Consider the following 18902-nt stretch of genomic DNA (forward strand, 5'->3'; position numbering starts at 1 on the left):
TGCGTAGTGAATCCAAAACTAAGATTGGCAGATGTTGTCATTATGATCATCATGTTATCATCATCATTATCATCATCACCATAACCATCACCATTATCATCATCATCGTTATCATCATCAACAATCTTTTTGGATCTGTTCTTGTAATGAGCTCATAACAGCATGGGAATGATTGCATAGACTGACACACAAACACACACACACACACACACACACACACACACACACACAGCGGAACAGCTGGCATCTGTTCAGTATGGTATCTTCATTGAAGGGGACATCATCTGCCCTCTATCTCTACTTTCCTATTTCCCTTATTATGTCTGTTTCTTCATCACCACTCTTTCTTTCCGTCTCTATTATCCACATGCCACATCATCTTGAATCTACCTACAGGATACACACGCACACGCACATGCACACACACACACACACACCCTTGAACTGGCCCAGTGTCACCTCTTCTGTTTCTTGGCTGCCAAACAAATGCCCTCTAGTTTACCATCCAGCCATTCAAGGATACACACACTTCTTTTCATGTCTGCTTCACAGAGATGACTTGAGAGAATATCAAAGATCCCACCATTCACAATGATTCTTCTGTATGAAGATAGCTTTTCTGGATGTTGAATGTTTGCATGTGTCCAGGTAAAAAAAAAAAAAGACAGGACTTTGTAAGTTTGTTCATGCCATAATGAAGAAAAAAAAAAGAAGGAAAAAGCTGCATCAAAACCTTGTTGGCCTCCAGCGTCTGTTGTGGACAAGGTGGAAAAAAAAAAAAAAAAAGCCACTGCTGTGAGAACAAAAAAGCCTTTATTTCATGGTTTCAAGTTGTCTGTGGATTGTTTTCAAAACCTTTGTCCTTTGGAGAAGTAATTGATCTTAAAAACTTAAAGTTCTTTGGAAAATCTTTTTCACAGTTTTTTCTGCCAGTTAACTCTGTTTACTGTATGTGTTAGAATAGCACATTAAATACAAGCAGTAAAACATAACAACATTTAAAATATTAAAACTCAGAGAAAGCCCCATGTGATTGAGCCCTCTCCCTGGACGGACAGAATTGTCAAATGTTTTTAATTTGATATTAGTGGGCCGCATCAGTTGGAGACGCCCAGTTGACAGGTGAGCTAATGCTAACAGCTAACCGCTACACTGTAGTGTTTGGAGTGATGGAAAAGTTCCTTAAGCGGAAAAGCAACGACACCAACGCTACTAACCCACCAAAAAATGTCACATTTGTACGTAGGTACATCCCCGATTTCATTAAATATGGTTTTGTTAACGGAGGTGAGGGTGTGGAGTGCGGCTTGAGGCTTTCACATGAGGCGCTGAACCCTTCCAAGCTAAAGCTGCATCTTGAGACAAGACACCCAACTCACCCAGCTGGGAAGCCAGTCGACTACTTCCAAAGAAAAGAAAATGGAACCCAAACACAGAAAAGGTCTCTTTGATTTCAAACTCCAAATGTGCAATGAAAGCCAGCTACTTGGGCCTGCTTTTAAAGCACTTCCGTGTTTGCTGTGGCAAATAAGGAATCATTACTATTAGCCTGTTGGGTTGTACTTCATCAGATACTGTCAGTTCAAATTAATATAGAATGTTGTGTGTGTAGGTTTACATTGACTTTTGTACAATAAATCCCTCTGGGCAGAGACATTGGCTTTTTTTGGCTTCTGTCACACCCATATCATTTTTAAAGAACCTGTATTTGATTATTTTTTTTCTGTAAAGCAGGGAGTGGCTTTGCTGTAGATATTTACTACAATTAAGATATAACATAGACTAGAATCAATTAGCCAAAAACAATTAAATATATATGTGTTAATGGGCCCTGGACCACTACATGTATGAAAAGGTGGGCCTTGAAGTAAAAAAGGTTGAGAACCGCTGCAATAGATGGTGCATATAACAGAGCACATCAACAAAATAACAATGTTCCAAACATTCATGGAGAGATGTATTAATGTTTAAAGTATTTATACAAAATAAAATGCCTGACAGAGATGAAGGGAGCAGTAATGAGTACACAATACCATCAGGATTATGACCTGCCATCACAGTCACAATCCATGATTTCGATCAACTATCAAAATCCACAATGTGAAGCCATCCTGGATATGCAAACGATAAAGCACAAGGACCTCAGGGAAGAAGTCAAGTCAGTAACATGTATTGATGAGACATTAATAAGATGAAGATGGAGATGAGGAAGCGGAAAGAGAACTTAGAGTCTAGACCTATATTAGCATAGCTCAGAGCAGGTCCAAGAGAGACCTGAACTATAAGCCTTATCAAAAACAATGGTTTCAAGCCAACTCCTTAACAGAGAGAGTGTCAGCCTCCCACACTGAAACTGGGAGATAAAGTCACAGGTGAGGAGCCTGAAAGCTGAAGGCTCTGGCTCCTAGTCTACTTTAGGGAAGGTATAATCAAAAGATAAGGAAAATTATTGTGCTACATTAACTGACTGTATTGGCTGTGCCTTAACTTTAGGATGAATTAATATGAATGTGTATCCATGAACATTTTCAATCAAATCATAACCCTTTTGTCTCCATCCCATGATTGTGGTTTATTGATCTCTGAAAGCATGTTTTTAGTTTATGAACTCATTGATGGCATTTGGACAATTTAAAAGGACATACATAGGACAGAGAGTCAACAATGAAACTTCTCAAATTCTCAAATGCACACATTTGTGAAACTATCACGTTGACACGATCTTGTTGATTTGATGGTGGTCAAGGGAGGGTTTCATCCCTCCGTTTAACTTGCCACCTGCCATCTCTATCCCCCAGTAGCAGAGTGAGTGCAGCAGCAGAGGCATTGTTTAGTTAAAGGTGTAAGTGTTTAAGTGTGTAAGATTCAGGTGAAAGGGAATTATTGTCAGAAATTTAATGTAGAATAATCCTCATGATGTTTTCATGAGTTTGTTTCATCTAAATTGCATGAATTGTAGTTTTCTTTTGAACTATGAACTGGCTGGGGTCCATGGCCCCCCACCATGTCTCTGAAACATCAGTAATATAACTACTCTGTATTGATGAATCTATGGTGCTGAAGTACAATCATTTGTATATTATTCCATCATTATTCAGTCATTTGTATGCTGCAGAAAATACACCTCTGTGACATTTTAGGGGAGACTTGACTAAAATTATACACTGTAGTGTTGACTATGGATGTATGGTGCATACCCCAGGAGTGAATCAGGTCACGTGACTGAGGAAGTCAAGTTTACAAGTCTATGACATTAAATCTAAAGTGTTCAAGAATGAATCGCTGTTAAAATGCTGAATGCCAACATCCAGAGTAGACCTATACAAAATATATTGCCTTATAGCAGATCTGTGAAATCAAAATCATAAACTCAATTCCTCCTATTGAGCCCCCCTTCCCTGTAAGAAAATGTCCTTTATTCAGTTTTATTTGTTTTACAGCTATACTGACTAAGTCAAAGGTCTGGAAAATGATGCTTCGTTTAGGCACGTAGAAATTGTGTGCCCAGTATCAGTTGCTTTGATTATATTTCCACCTGTTCATATAAACATCCCTCTCACTCTATTCTACATCAAAAGAAGGCATCATACTGATTATCTTGTTTCTAACTCAGTGCAATTTACTCTTTTCCACCAAGTCTTTATTGTCTCCATATTCTCTTTTCTCCCTGGCTGTGGAAATTCTTCTGACCTTAATCTTTCTCTCTTTCTCCCGTCCATGCCTGACCCTTTTATATAGTGAGCCGCGTCTGACGCCAAGCTGTACAAAAGGTGCTGTCACACACAAAACAATGAGCAGACAGGGAGATGTCTCTGTCTGCTCGCACACACAGACACACATACACAAACAAACGGCAGACCAATGCTGATTTTAATCTGCACTGAACACCAAGCTTAATGTGTTTAGCTGCAGCTGTCTGTATTGATCTGTAAAAGCGTGCATTGAAGAAGCTCATGATAGTGTCGGGCCTGTCACCGTTACCTACACTTAGTTTTCCTGTAGTCTGATATAAAGATATAAGAAATAATATCAATATATGTATTGCAAAAAATACACCCTCAATCTTACATCTGATCAAATCATTTTCATTTTTACATTTCTTCTTTTCTTTTCTTCCGTCTTTCAAGAACATTTTATTCATAATGATCTACAAATACATTCTGAATTAATAAGAAAATATTGCAAGTCTTTTCTTGTAAATGAAAAACAAGATAGGATGATAATAACAGCTGAAAAAAGTTGTTGTTTGCTTGTCATAGTCATGCTTGTTATCCAGTTTTTTTAATAATAATAATAATAATAATACATTGTATTTATGCAGCACCTTTCATAGATAAAATGCAGCTGAAATTGCTTCACAATGAAAAGTAATGAGAGATCAAAATGTGTGTTAAAAAAGAAGATACAATTAATTAAAAGCAAGATCACACAGATAGGTCTTGAGGTGTTTCTTAAAAGCTTGTCTCGTGTGTGGTGGGAGTTTGTTCCAAACCTTTGGTGCATAGCAAGAGAAAGCTGCTTCCCCAAACTTTTCATACTTCGTGTTTGGGATATTGAGCCAACCCACAGGAGACAACCTGAGGAAATGATTTGGAACATACTCTGATAGACAATATATGAGGGTGCTGTACCAATAAGAGACTTAAAAACAAGTAAAATAAAAACAATCCTCAGTGATATTGGAAGCCAGTGTAAAGACGTTAAAACCAGAGTAATTTGATCTCTTTTCCTATTTCTCATTATCAATAGATTTTTTCGGTCATCCCGAATATAGTGCATTACAGTAGTCTAGACGAGAAAGTATAAAAGCATGAGTCAACTTCCAGAGTGAGGTACGGTCTTACTCTTGCAGTGTTTCTTAAATGATAAAAGTCATATCGTTTTTGTTGGAATTAAAATCTAGTTCTGAGTAAAGTGTAACACCCAGGTTCTTAACATTTGATTTGTTGGGATGCGCCAGACTTCCGGGTTTGTTAATAATCGTTTGTCTCTGATCATTAGTACCAATTACAAGAATTTCTGTTTTATCTTCCATTACTTTGAGAAAATTGTTGCTCATCCATTGTTCGAAGCTGGAGAGGCAATTTAATCATCATCTGGTGCTATGGATCAATATAATTGAGTATCATCAGCATAACAGTTACAGTTCACACCATGGTCACTCATTTTTTTCCCAGTGGTAACATATATAAGCCAAATAGTAAAGGGCCAAGAATGGAACCCTTTGAAATTTCAATTTCAAAAAGTTATCATGCTTTTGTGAAACATGGTCACTGAGAAATATGTTCTACCAGTGAGGTTTGTTCTGATCCAGTTTAGAGCTGTGCCTGTGATACCAATCCAACTTTCCAGTCTGTGTAAAAGGAGCTTGTGATCTATGGTGTCAAATATAGCAGATAAGTCGAGGAGCGCCAGGATAGATGCATTTTCCTTATCTTCCCTCACTCGAAGGTCATTTATTATTCTCACCAGTGCTGTTTCGGTGTGGTGTCCCTTTCTAAAACCAGACTGAAATCGGTTGTGTATATGATTCGTGAATAGGAATTCATCCAACTGTTGTTCAGCATAAAGTAATAAAGATTTGTTTTTTTAAGAAGGAGCTTTACCAGAGCTGTTTTAAGTTCATCTGGAGTCAGCAATTTAAAACTTCTAAAAGATTGAGAATAATATCTAGTTGGGGTTGCATCCAGCGAACATGTGGAAGACTTCAGCTGCGCAATCATTTTACAAAACTCTGCTTCACTGATTTTTCCAGAATGAATTAGAGTCTGGGAAGAGGTTGGGGTTGAGTTTTTTGGTGTTTCCATGGTGTTCACAATACTGTTACTCATACTTATTATCTTGTTTTCAAAAAATTCAGCAAGCTCTTTATATTTTGATTGTGAGGCAGGACATGTATATTCAGAGAGCAGCAACAGATTTAGAGGTGATTGATTGTTGAAAATAAAAACCTAGGATTGTTTCTGCATGTCTCTCAGAGTGCACAGCTTTTTTGTAAATGAGGAGCGATCTAAAAATCTCTCTGTGGATTGTTAACTTGCTTTTTCTTCACATTCTCTCAGCTCTACAGCATTCCCTCTTTAGCAGACATAGTCTCTCATTTGTTTCATGGCATTAGTTTAGTCTGTGATTTCTTTTTGATATTTCTCAGGTGCCACACTTTCGAGAGCTGATCTTAATTTAGAGTTAAAATGATTTACTGTATCATGTATGGATTTAAAATCCTTGGGCAGAGCTTGATTTTGATTTTGCATGTAAGTACAGAACTCGGCTACTGAGGATGAACACAAGAATATCTATCAAACCCAAATGACAGAACGGAGCGTTAGTGGTCATTGCTTCCCAACAAGAAGGTTGTGGGTTTGAAATGACTTTGAAACCTTGGTTATTAATATGTTGATTGGTTCTTCCTGTCACACTTCAAAGACATGCAGTCAGCGGAGTAACCTGAGAATTAGCTTGCCTAGATTCTGTTCGGTAAGAAGTTCTGAAGACAGAGCATCACAACAGGTGAATAATAGTGGATAATATTTTAAATTGTGTCAGTGTGTGTGTGGGGAATGAACTGTTGCACTAGAAACATACAGTGATGTGAAGTATAATGGTATTTCTAAAGAGAAACACGGAACATAAAAGATCTTGCCTATACATTTCTACAACAATAACCAATATATTTTAACACTGCGGGGGACACTCAAGCTCTTAAAGGGGGTTCCAGTTCAGCAATAATAAAGTCAGGATTTCTTCTTCAGGCTCATATTTAATTGTTTTATTTTCTGTTTGTACTTTATGTTTCTTTATGTTGAAACTTAATGTTTCGATTGCTGCCACTACAGGTTTTTATTGTTTGAAAATAATAATTAAATGAAAAGATACAATAAATGATTTTTTTGTGATACAAAAAGTGCATTCATTTTATATTGTGTAATTATTTGAAACTTATACATTTACATTAAAAAATAATGCAGTAAAGCCTTTTACAGTACTGAATATTTGCTCTAATGAAAAATACTGCACCCTATTAGTGTGATGATAATAACAGTTTTGTGACTATTACTGTTCTAAAAATTAGCATAGTTAACAGGCACTGTTGGATTTACTAAATCAACTTATTGGCTGCCAGCCAGGTTCTGTCTTGACTGAACAGCCCAGGTTTAGGCACAAAAAGTACTTGGTTTGGTAAAATATTACATTATAGCATTTAATACGCACTCAAGGTTGTGGAACGCTCCCTGCTACTACTACTCTAAGGCAGTTGAAGAATCAATTCACTTTACGTCTATACATTTCACAACCCACCCCAGATACTTAAAGTTCAGAGGTGAAGTGTCATGTTGCAGCTGAACACTCCTCACCTCACCCTCCCCTTCCAAACATGAAACAGAACCTGTGGTGAACTTCAGTTGTCATGACAACTCAAAAGGTTTTAGTTTGTGCAGTTTGGACATCAGTAAAAAACATGGCAGCCTCCACAGAGAGGAGCCCCTCCATGTTAATATAAAGTATTTAAATATAAAGGGCCCATTCTATGGTAAAGAAAACTACAATTCATACAATTTAGATGAAACACACCAGTGAAAACATCACTAGGATTATTATTTATTCAATTTATTCCAATAGAATAAATCTTACACACTGAACCTTTAAGGCAATGATGCGGCCCAGACAAAATAGAAGTGAGCTCTACAGTGGCCCCTATTTTACAATCGCAAATGAGGCCCAAATATCCCCAAACTAATATGGGCCTTTGGCAAACATGAAGTGCTCTAGGCAAGATGTGATCTGGATGTGAACCTAAAGTGGCCCATGTGGCCATTTGTGAATATGACCCAAATAATACAAAACAAATTCAGGTCACCGTTTGTTGACATGCGCTATCTGGCTCACTTGTGGCCCAGATCTGGTGAAAAAGAGCAAACCACCACATTCCAGACAGTATGTTCCTAGAAGACACTATTCCGTGTCGGCCAAATCTCAATCAAAACAATTCCCCAAGAAGACCAAGAAAAGTCCCCTGCAGCTGGCACAATAAGGAGGATGGACGTGGTGAGAAAACTTTGTTTCCCAGGTCCCAGACATCTCTGAGCCCTAACACAGTGGTTTGGTTGGAGGAGGTAAATAGGATAAGGAATGAAAACAGGGAGGAGGGGTGGTAGCTTTAAGTATTTCCATTCAAGGTTGTTTGGTTTTCTTGTGGTGATGTGCTGAGAGCCAGGAGAAGGGTCATCACTGCCATCCTGCAAATAGAAAGACATTGTAGTTCAAGGTCGGTTTGTTAAAGCCCTTTTTTTTAACTAGAGTTGTTAGTGTTTACACATAAATGAGTAAATGTATGTTTCCAAACCCTATACCCACATACAATACCTACTCCGAAACATATACTACAGTTGTAGTATCTAGAGTTTCATACAGTGGTGGGTATTGAAGATTCATGTCTGAGGTCCTGGTTAAGGTTAGGTTAGGCTGTTCACAAAGAATGACAGTCAAAGCGAAGTCCTAATAAGAATAGGATAAGGTGTGTTTTTGTGTGTGTGTGTGTCTCTCTCTCTCTCTCTCTCTATGTGTGTGTGTATGTGTGTGTGCACACAATAGAATAATGTGTCTTATCCAACAGTGAGGCTATGCTTATCTCCTCTCACACACTTCATCCCTAGGCTACTTAGACAGCTATCCTGCTGCTCTACACATGAACATACAAACACAGGTGTGCACATACACACAAACACACACACACACACACACACACACACACACACACACACACACACACACTCACCTTCCAGATTTAACAGTAGATTTAACATTCATGGCATTATCAGAAATTATTATTGTGACCATTACGGAAATGGACAAATAATGATTGGAGCACAGACACCGCTGGTCCGTGCATATCAGGATCGTTTTCAGAAACTGTTGGGAGTAGCATCTGAAAGTCTGTTCTGAATTTAATCCACAAAGTGTGATACAATGACAACAGTCACCCCTCTATCTTGACTAGAATGTAAGCTGCAAGGTACATTTTAATTACTCTCCAAAGAAAAAAACTATGCACCAAATTTGAAGATTTGTCATTTTTACAGATAAATGAATGTCCCCGTCTGCAGGGCAAGAGGGATCTCTGAATGAGAGAGAGAGAGAGAGAATGGACGTCACCAGTCACTTCTCAGTGAGCAGATCTCCACCCAGTTGAACACAGTTGAGAGATTCTGGACTTGTATTAGACAGTGCTCTTCACTACCTTTATCAGAATAGAAGGAAGGAATGGAGTTTATTCATCATTCCCTGATCCAGAGATTTGGAGAATTTATGCTAAAGAGCACTGTAGCTTTTCTGGAGGTACTCTCTGTTTAATTCCTCACTTCTTTGTCAGAGCTGTTTATAAATAATTATATAAGAGGTAATGAAATAAACTTAATTTAAATTTAACCTGTTGCATTCCGATCATCATGGCTTATCATATTTCAATGCAAACACAGATTTAAGTTGTTGCCTGTCCAGTCATATGTGACTAGGTTCGGGTATCATTTTATTGATTCCAGTTCCTAATGAATGTGATCTTTGATTCTGACATGGTGAATAGTTAGTCAAATGTTTAGATGACAAACATTTCACAGGAAGGACACATTTAATGAGACTCAAAAGGAGCAGAAATTAAGAATGCTCAGTCCTTCTCAGAGGTTCCACTACAACATTCAAATGTGGTTTTGCAATAATTTGACAAGTACAAGTTGCATCGAAATTATGATTATACAAAACGATGATTCCCTCTGACCTGAGCGCCATCAACAGAGTAGTGCATTAGTATTTTGCATGTGTCTGATCATGCACTGATGAAAATGTGACCAGTTTTGAAAAATTCGATTTTCTTGCAATTCAGCTTTAAATCAAACTTTTATTCAATCGTGAGGACAGCACAGTGAGCTTTAGAATAATATGAGAACCATTTCTCTGTGACCTATAGTTCGGGAGATATGACCCCACAAAAGTTTGACATTTGTACGCCCACATCTCTCTTGATTATGATTCCACACATGGAACTTCGGCTCCATAGTTTTCTCACATGACCAAAACAGCATGACTGTTTTCATTGATACCTGTGACTGTGCTGCCCATAAGTGTGATGAGAGGCACAACTGTAGGTGATTGTGGCTGAGCAGGCACACTCACTCCTGGGGACTGCAAGATAAGAAACACAGTACATTGCTTTAAATCACTGCCATGCTGCCTTAAATGTTTGGCCAGAGGAGCAGCCCGACTTGCAGCTAATGAAGGCCTCGTTAAAAGTATTGTCAGGCTTTTGATTAATTACCAGGGTCCATCTTTCACACTGCTGCTTTCACGTTAATCACGCATGCTAAGTTCTAGCTCGTATGAAAACACAGGTTCTGTTACATTGATTTGCGATGAAGACAGACAGGTCCTGGCAAGGGAATAAAAGGCTCCCTGTAGGTAGAGATGTAAATAAACATGTACATATATATATATTGCATTTGCACTCCTTTTTCATTTGGAACCAGGTTTTGATTCCCAACCCAATTTGTGATTTTATCAAAGAAGGTGAACTGAAATGTAAGGAGGCCAGTCAGGTTCATCACTTCAATTTGTGAGGATGATGAGCATTTTAGAAAAGGAACCATTGGGTTTTTTCTCTTATTTAGAAGTTTCCAACAGCTCCTATCTCTACACCTCTGACACTTTTAGGTCAGTTAACTCAGTGTGTGATCAAACAGTCATTATTTAGTAGGAAGGTTCCCAACTGAGACTCAAGTCTGCCATCCACCATGACACCTAAAGGTTAACAGCTCAACATGAAGCACCTCCATATATCACACTGGGGCTGGTGGAAACATACACAAGCTACTGGTCTCTCACTGTGTCTGATACACACACTCACATACACACACACACAGGCATCAGAGTGTTCTCACAGTCTTTGTAGTGTGTGTGTGTGTGTGTGGCATGTCAGATTGACAATGCAGATGTAAAGCTCAGCCCAGCTGACTGACTCACGCCCTTTCTCTGTCCTCCACAATACAGAAATCCATAATTCAACTGTCATTGCTGTACCCCACAGCAAACCATATCACTGTGTGTGTGTGTGTGTGTGTGTGTATGTTCATTGTTTTCTGACAACATTTTCTCTCACTCTCTCCCCACCAGGTAAATCCCTGCCAGTCTTCTCACCTACAGTACACTAAAAGTAAGAAAATCAATACTTGTGATCTGTGTTTCTTTCTCTCTCCCTTCCTCACGCCCTTGTGCTCTGTCTTGCTCTCTGCGGTTTTACACACGCACACACACACACACACACAGACACACACACACGTGCAGCAAACCCATATTGGACTGACACTTTTTTATACAGTGCTTTTATTCATAAGATCCACAGAAACAAGGGAATAGATGTGTGACTGAATTTCTATGCTGTGATCATATGACCATGAGTACTTTAATGTGGTATTGGCGAATAGGTGTATTTCATTAAGGAAAACCATCATCCTCATATTGATAGGTAAGCAAGCAGGCCAAAACATGTTACACAAGCCTTCAGAAACTCCTGCAGGTTGATTTAGTGCTGACTAAGTCTAAAATCCTGTATGTAAAATGCAAATCAAGAAGTTTATAACTTAATTCCTTGAAAATGCTTGTTTGGAAGTTTTTAAAGGTTACGAAGATATTCATACATACAGTTTTGGTTAATTTAATCTATTTAAAAAATATTGTTTATAGAATTTATGCCTTTTCAGATCAAGTTGTTTTTTATATATATATATATATATATATATATATATATGTGTGGAAGGTGTTTTATATTTACATATACACGTTCACACGCAGATTGTCCATCTACCCACGCAGAGATCTTTAGAGAAATAATACGGATGGATTTGCTATGCACGACGGGGAAGAGTCGTCATGTTATGCACCCGTCTTAACCAAGTAGGGTCGGAAAGAAGTAGTGTTAAATGTGTTCATTCACATCACTTTCTGTGGCATTTCTGTGGGATGTGTAAAAATCTGTCATTCAGCTTTCACTGTGATTAATATTGGTTTTTTCTGACTTGTTAAGCTGTCCATTTTTTTCATGCTGAGGAGCAAAAGCCTGTTGCCTGATTTTAAATCAACTGGTAAAACCTATACAGAGCAGGACCCAAATGAGAAAAGAAAAAAACAAAGACATAAAGTAGGAATTAAACTTCTCGGAGCAGAAAGTTGAATTTGTTCTCTATATTCTAAGGGGGAGGATTTGTTTTGGCTTTAATATATACTAAGTACTTTATATCCATATGAATGACTAGTTTAGTCTTGTGAAGATGAATGTGAAGAGGGGCTGTAATTCCTCTCAACCAGCCCGACATTTAAGGATGTGTCTGTCAGGATCGTGACAAAAAGAAAACAGAAAAAAGATTAAAAGAAATAGCAGAATAGAAAAGGAAAAAGAAATTAAACCATCCAGGCGTTGGTAGCTTAATCCACCTGAGCTGGTTGTAGAAAGAGGTGCAAAAATAAGGACTGGAACAAAGTGACATGCATAGTAGAAATCCAAAGAGATGGTGAGAGGAGAGAGAAGATGGACAGTCAATCGTTGTAAACCGGTGAGAAGTGAGAGAGAGGGAATGCTAATCTCACTTGTCCTTCACACCTGGAGACCTCTGTCATTCAAATGACAGGATGTAACAGGGGTTTAAGTGATGACACTGCTTCATTCGATGTCAGTAGTTTTTCGGGCATGGGATTTGGTCCCTAGGAATTTGTAGTTCACATCTCAGAAGCTATGAGGAATCAAATCAAACATTATAGTAATTGGAACACATTAGACATAACTTTGAGCTCATTGTAAACAATTTATCCATCCGTCACTATACTGTGTGGACTCAATCAGTGTTTCTTTTTTTTAAGGTTAATAAAAACCTACACTCAATCTTAATCTTTACATAACCTGTACAATTTTGCCAAACAAGCCCATTAACCTCATCAACCCTAACTGTAATATTTTTAAATCATTACTGGCCGAATGAGTAAAATACAGTGGAGGTTTAATTTTACCTTTAGAAATAATCTGTTGTTTGTTGTCCGTTTCTCTTGAAGTGCTTGTGATTGTATTGTTCTGTTGAGAGTCTAATACTGGAAGCTAAATGTAAATGATAATCTACTGACGTATATATTGTCATGTTTAGAATTTCTGGCAGACCCCAAAGCAGACCAAAGCGGCAGGATGGTTTTGTGGAATTTAATTAAACAGGCTTAATTAAACAGGCTGGCTGCCAAACAAGCAAACAAACTACAGAGAAATAAGAAGACAAACTGAAAACGCAGAGTGGGGACCACAGAGACTATTTACACAAGCAGGGATAATAGAATTTAGGTGTGACACATTAGAGCAGGTCCAGACAATCACTGGAGCTTGAAAATCAGTTAAGTAGAGGAGAGATACAAGGAAAGAAGCTTCTGAGTAAGGAGACAGATGCATTGTGGGGGTTTTAGTATCTCTACCTTTTGGGGAGAAAGGAATACCTTCTTTAAATGCTAACAGTAAACTCTGTAAACTCGACTTAATTGAATTAAGCCTAGAACGTTGGAGAGGAGGGCTTCTCTTTGTGGTGTTTTTGTAATTGACCATGATAATTTGGCATTCAATATTGATGGCTGTATTAATACTGAAAACTATTGGATTTTCTTTAAGAGCATGCAGACCCATACCGGACCAGACCTGAACCACAACTGAATTTTATCAGTTAAGAAAGCTGGTCCCAGCAACACATAATGTAAAGTTAAAAAGAGACTCTGACCAATTGGCCCCTAGGTCCCAGGGTTCAAGTGGAGTGGCTCTGGCTGAGGGGTAGAGCGGTCGTCCTCCAACCAGAAGGTCGGAAGTTTGATCCCCAATCTTCCCATCTGCATGCCGAAGTGTCCTTGGGCAAGATGCTGAACCCTAAATTGCCCCATAGAACAAAAATAAGTGCTGCTAATAGATGCACTGTGTGAATGGGTGTGAATGGGTGTGAATGGGTGAATGGCAAACTGTAGTGTAAAGAGCTTTGAGTCATCAAGACTAGAAAAGCGCTATACAACCATTTACCTACATGAAATGCAACCTTTGTTGACTTGGATTTAGCTAATGGGGACTAGAGACTCAACTTGGACACAAGGTTTAGTAATTTTACTACAATTTGGACATTGTAGTGTATATTGTAATGTGTTTTAGTAATGAAAAGTGTACTTATATTGCATATTTTGAGTTTGACGACTGAGCCAGCTCCTAAAGTAATCCCTGGCATTCTTATATTCCTTGACAATATGGACATCATCAGATCCCTCTTGAAAAAGTTCAGATCACTACACTTCCTGTTAGTAGAGTAGAAGTACCTAACATGATGAGACTGAATAACCATTTGCCCATCTCAGTCTTTGAACTGCTGATACACACGCACACAATTATATCCACATACATGTTACAATGTGGCATTTAAGTTAATGACATGGAAATAAAATTAGAAATGGAGCAGCGTATTGAAAGACCACTTGACATTTGCAGCCTGATGTGTGAGATTTCTGATGCAGTGCAAGGGCTTTTTAAATCTATCTATTTCACAGTTAGACCAGCATTACAGCCATCTTACTTTACTTACATTGAAAAATAAAAGTAGAGTTTAAATCTTTAAGATTTAATGATTCAATCTTTCTATCTATTTTCAATGGTATGCACTTGTGAATTCAATAACTTCTTTTTGCAGGATTATGAACACCAAAGAAAAAGAAAAGAAAAATAGCCATGATTTGGTTTTTTTTTTATTAATCTTTGATATATTATGAACTACAGTGCAATTGCTGACCTCCACACTACACTGTCCATTTGCTGCGACAGTTACATTAAAATCATAAAATAATGTAAAAAAATGGAGAAAGGAAGAAATGAATGGTTTACTGAAATAACAAGATGATTTTCTTCCTTCCTCACTTCAACATTGCCATAAGGCTCTTCCCATATGCCCCATCCCAATACATATGCTACAAGCAAACTCGGAAATAGGAACAAAACATTGTATCGGCGAATTAGGAATAGTGTGAATTAATGACCTCCCCCCCGCAAGCTGTTAGAATGTTTAATCGTCACTATCTCTGACAGCATGCTGTAAACAGCAACACCTGTTGTAGGGCATTGGCAATTAGTTCCATCGCCTCAAGAAGATGATTTATGAGCTTAAACCCGCAGAACTATAGTTTATGGAGAGCAGTGTTCCACAGTGATAGACATTTTCACACAGGGGCTTCAATTCCAGCTCTATATTCATGACAGCAATAATAGATATAAAAATATCTAACAGTGTTCAAAACGTCTAGCACTTCCACCAAACTTTTTTGGTGTGTTCTACTTGAACTTGTTTCAAGTTGGGTTGGGATCAGATGAAAGGAGCTTTTGGTACTACAATTTGGTACATTTAATCAGACAATGTTGACATCATGACATAATGTTTGTCTGCAGCAACAGCTCAGTTGTCCTGAATCTTCATGTGGAGCCTTGCAGATGGAAAAGGGAACATAAATGATCTGCTTCAAATTAAGGAGAACAGTGATTTGTGTTGATTAACAGTGTTCACAAAAAGCAATCAGCGTCTGGCGTCAATTGTTAGTAATTGATCTGATCGCCAATCAGTATAGCATATGGTGTTTAGGACGCTTAAAATGAAGCAGTCAATAACAGTCTGAAGCGCCCATATGAGAAATGCAACACCACAGTACGTTACAGTCAACCCAGTGAAAGACAAACAGCTACAGCAACAGCAGCATGTCTGTGAAAATAAAGTCTTCACTGTTTAGTGTTTCAAATTACCTGTAATAAAACTAGTGATTGTTATTCTCGCCCAGAGATTGTTTCTAAGTAACTGCAGGAATTATGAGACTTTTAAATATTGGACAATGGAAACAGAGCTATAGTTCTCCAAATGGGAAATATGCAAAATTAGCTGGTTCTGACTGCCACAACTATAAAGGACACATCCACCTCACTCACATTTAATAAGGATATTTTAAATATTTATAATACAGTTCATTTTTGGATTCTGCTGAGATGACAACTGATTAATTTCCATTAGTCAAAGGTAAACTTCAATAAAGGTCCATGTACATCATAAGCATGTAACTACTATCTGCACTGTCACAGAAAGTGCTGTGGGTAATAATAATAATAAGTATTATTATATTTGTTAGTTAGTTTGCTCATTGATTTCAAAAAATCCTAGAATGTGTTTTCACTTTTGGTTATTCATTATTGGCTATTAAGTGTTTCATGAAAAAAAATAAATAAATTCTGCATCATAGTAAAGAGAGGTATTACCCAAAGTTACAATTACACTTTCAGAATAGAAATATTTTAATGTTATGTTACAAGTTATGTAAAAAAACTAATTATATTACAAAATACAAGAGGATGTTAGAGCATTTTAAGACTCATGATTTGAAAAAAGATAGACGTTTGATAGACTAAGCTGTGAAATATGAAGAATCTACCTGTCAACTATAGTTAAAAGGCAGAAATTCAGTTTTTTCAGAGAAATCAAATTTTTTAAAGAATATTTAGAACACACACACACACTGAAAAGTAGTGATGGTCCTGACAGAGAGCTTATTGATTAAATCATTACACCACTAATTGACTGAAGGCATTGATCTTAGCTCAACACACCTTTAAAACAAAACACAAAGAGATGCTGTACTTCCTGCTTTTGGGTGTGGATTTCTTATTGTCCATGGGCCTACTGTCAAACACAATATCCCCATATGTCTTCATTCCATTCTTTATTACCATCACCTTTCTTTGTCTTTTTTCTGTCTCTCTCTCTAACAGTCTCACACACACACAGGTCAATCATGCGCATGTTGAAAAGCACACTCTGGAGCCTTGAGACCCACCACAGTTTAAACACCCATTAATGCTTAATGAAAGCCGTGAAACTGATGAAAATGATTGATTAGATTTTATTAGCTCCTCTGTGGGAAGGTGAGAATGGCCTTTTGTTAACCGATTAGATTGCAATAAATAAGTAATTGGATCGGGGGTAGAGACAACTTCCTCAGCCAAGGATTTGAAACTGATTAAATGTAGTGTCTCTCGCCTCAAAAATCCTTCTGCTGTCTCTTTCCATCCTGATATCTTTGAATATAAATCTTACTATCTTACCAGTGGGGGCATTTTACCAAGCTTCTGAGTCCTGAGTGAGCCATGACATGCAATTGCACAGATGATGCTACTCCAGTTGTCTGTGGTGCCTGTGCTGCTTGACTTGGGTGGCAGGGAAGCAGGTGAGTCTGCCAATTAGTCTTTCAGTGTAAAGTCCTGTCCCTGTAAAGTTTTGTGAAAGCATAGCTTTTCTATGAGCCTTGGCCTTCATCCATGAGTAATTGTCATTGTAGACTGCTGAGAGGTGAGCTTGTGCAAAACTATGTGCGTGTGAAAAAGTTGCCGTCATGTATTATAAGGAACACTCTTGGGTTTTAAAATTAGCCAAAAATCCGTTTAAAACTTTTAACCCTGCTCACATATAATGTTTATTGTTAAAATCTAGCACTGAGCATATAGTTACAGTGATTTTACTTGGAAACATGTCTCACCTCTGGCCTTATCATTGGTGATGTTTCCCTAAAGGTTGAACAATTGAAAAGCCCTTTGAAGTTTGACATTTACAGAGGATAGTTATCATTTTGTTTTATCTGGGTTTAGATGTGCACACACACACGCACACACACACACACACACACACACACACACACACACACACACACACACACACACAGTCTTACCCCTTAAACATCCCTTTGAAGAATTCACTTTTCTGAACAATGCCAAAATATGTTCACAAAGATGTCTTTGTCTTTACACTCACTACATTTCATGTCATGTGTCTCAGCTCCACAGAGCATCACACAGCAGGCTGTATACAGTAGACATGCACAGCTCCGCGCCTGCTATAGGTGAAACAAGGATACAGAATACTCACATACAAGACTAAAGAGAGTAAAACTCATTTGTAACATGCAAACAGCAACACCAGCACACCTGTTGATGCTGCAGTGTTGAGTGGCTCCTAGTTCGGTCCAACTATACACAGCTATACACAGCAGGTGGCCAATTAGCTGCAGCCTGAGGCGGGACCTCCTGCTGTGGTTATAGCTCCTGACCAATTAGAGAGCTTGATTTATAGCAGCAATAATTATAAATACTCACAGGTTTGCGTGAGCTCTTTTGCATAGGTATATATTGTGGGGAACAATATATACATAGAAAAAAGGAGGCATAAGTATTGTGGCAATCCGCAAATACACACATGCTAATACACACAGCCCCCCTATATGGGCTATAATCAGCAACTGGAGCCTGGAGCAGGATCCGTTGTTTGTCAGCTTGACTAACTGTTGCAGTATCAGCAGAGATAAACCTGTTCTATACAGACCTTTAAATGTGCATGGACATGAATATGGTGCACTCTCCCCCTCCTCTCCCCTTACCACATAACTTATACATTGAATTGTTACTCTCTGTATTATTTATTTCAATGCATTGGGTTTTCATCTTTTTGAAACCATTTTTTTTGCTCTTTTGGGTAATGTCTCCACTGTTTACGAACACTATGTGCACATGTGTTGCGTCTCAGGCAAAGGGATCCTTGCTTGATCCTAGCTGACCTTTTACTCCAGATTGTGGTTCTGCGTTGCATTTACTGGTCATAAACAATATAAGATGTTTAGTGATGAGAATTACTGATATGTAGAAGTACCCCCATAGACTTTTCTTCTGTGTATTTTAATTTTGCTCGTCATTTAGTTTATAGAAGATATTGTATCTGCTGTGGAGACTAAGATCTTTTGGAGCATAGGGAAAACTCCTGAAGTCCTTTTTTTACGAC

The 18902-nt window shown here is 38.0% G+C and overlaps 1 protein-coding gene across 8 annotated transcripts in view; it reads left to right on the plus strand.

The window, feature by feature from the left end:
* The window catches only part of tenm3 (teneurin transmembrane protein 3), a 500548-nt gene that overhangs the window by 108258 nt on the left and 373388 nt on the right, over positions 1 to 18902 (plus strand). For all 8 annotated transcript variants that reach the window (XM_069529751.1, XM_069529750.1, XM_069529754.1 and 5 more), the window contains exon 3: positions 11161 to 11200. The gene's annotated coding sequence lies outside the window, so the exon portion shown is untranslated. The remainder of the gene's footprint in view (positions 1 to 11160; positions 11201 to 18902) is intronic.

Source organism: Paralichthys olivaceus, chromosome 8, assembly GCF_024713975.1.
Source record: "Paralichthys olivaceus isolate ysfri-2021 chromosome 8, ASM2471397v2, whole genome shotgun sequence".
NCBI classification, from domain to species: domain Eukaryota; kingdom Metazoa; phylum Chordata; class Actinopteri; order Pleuronectiformes; family Paralichthyidae; genus Paralichthys; species Paralichthys olivaceus.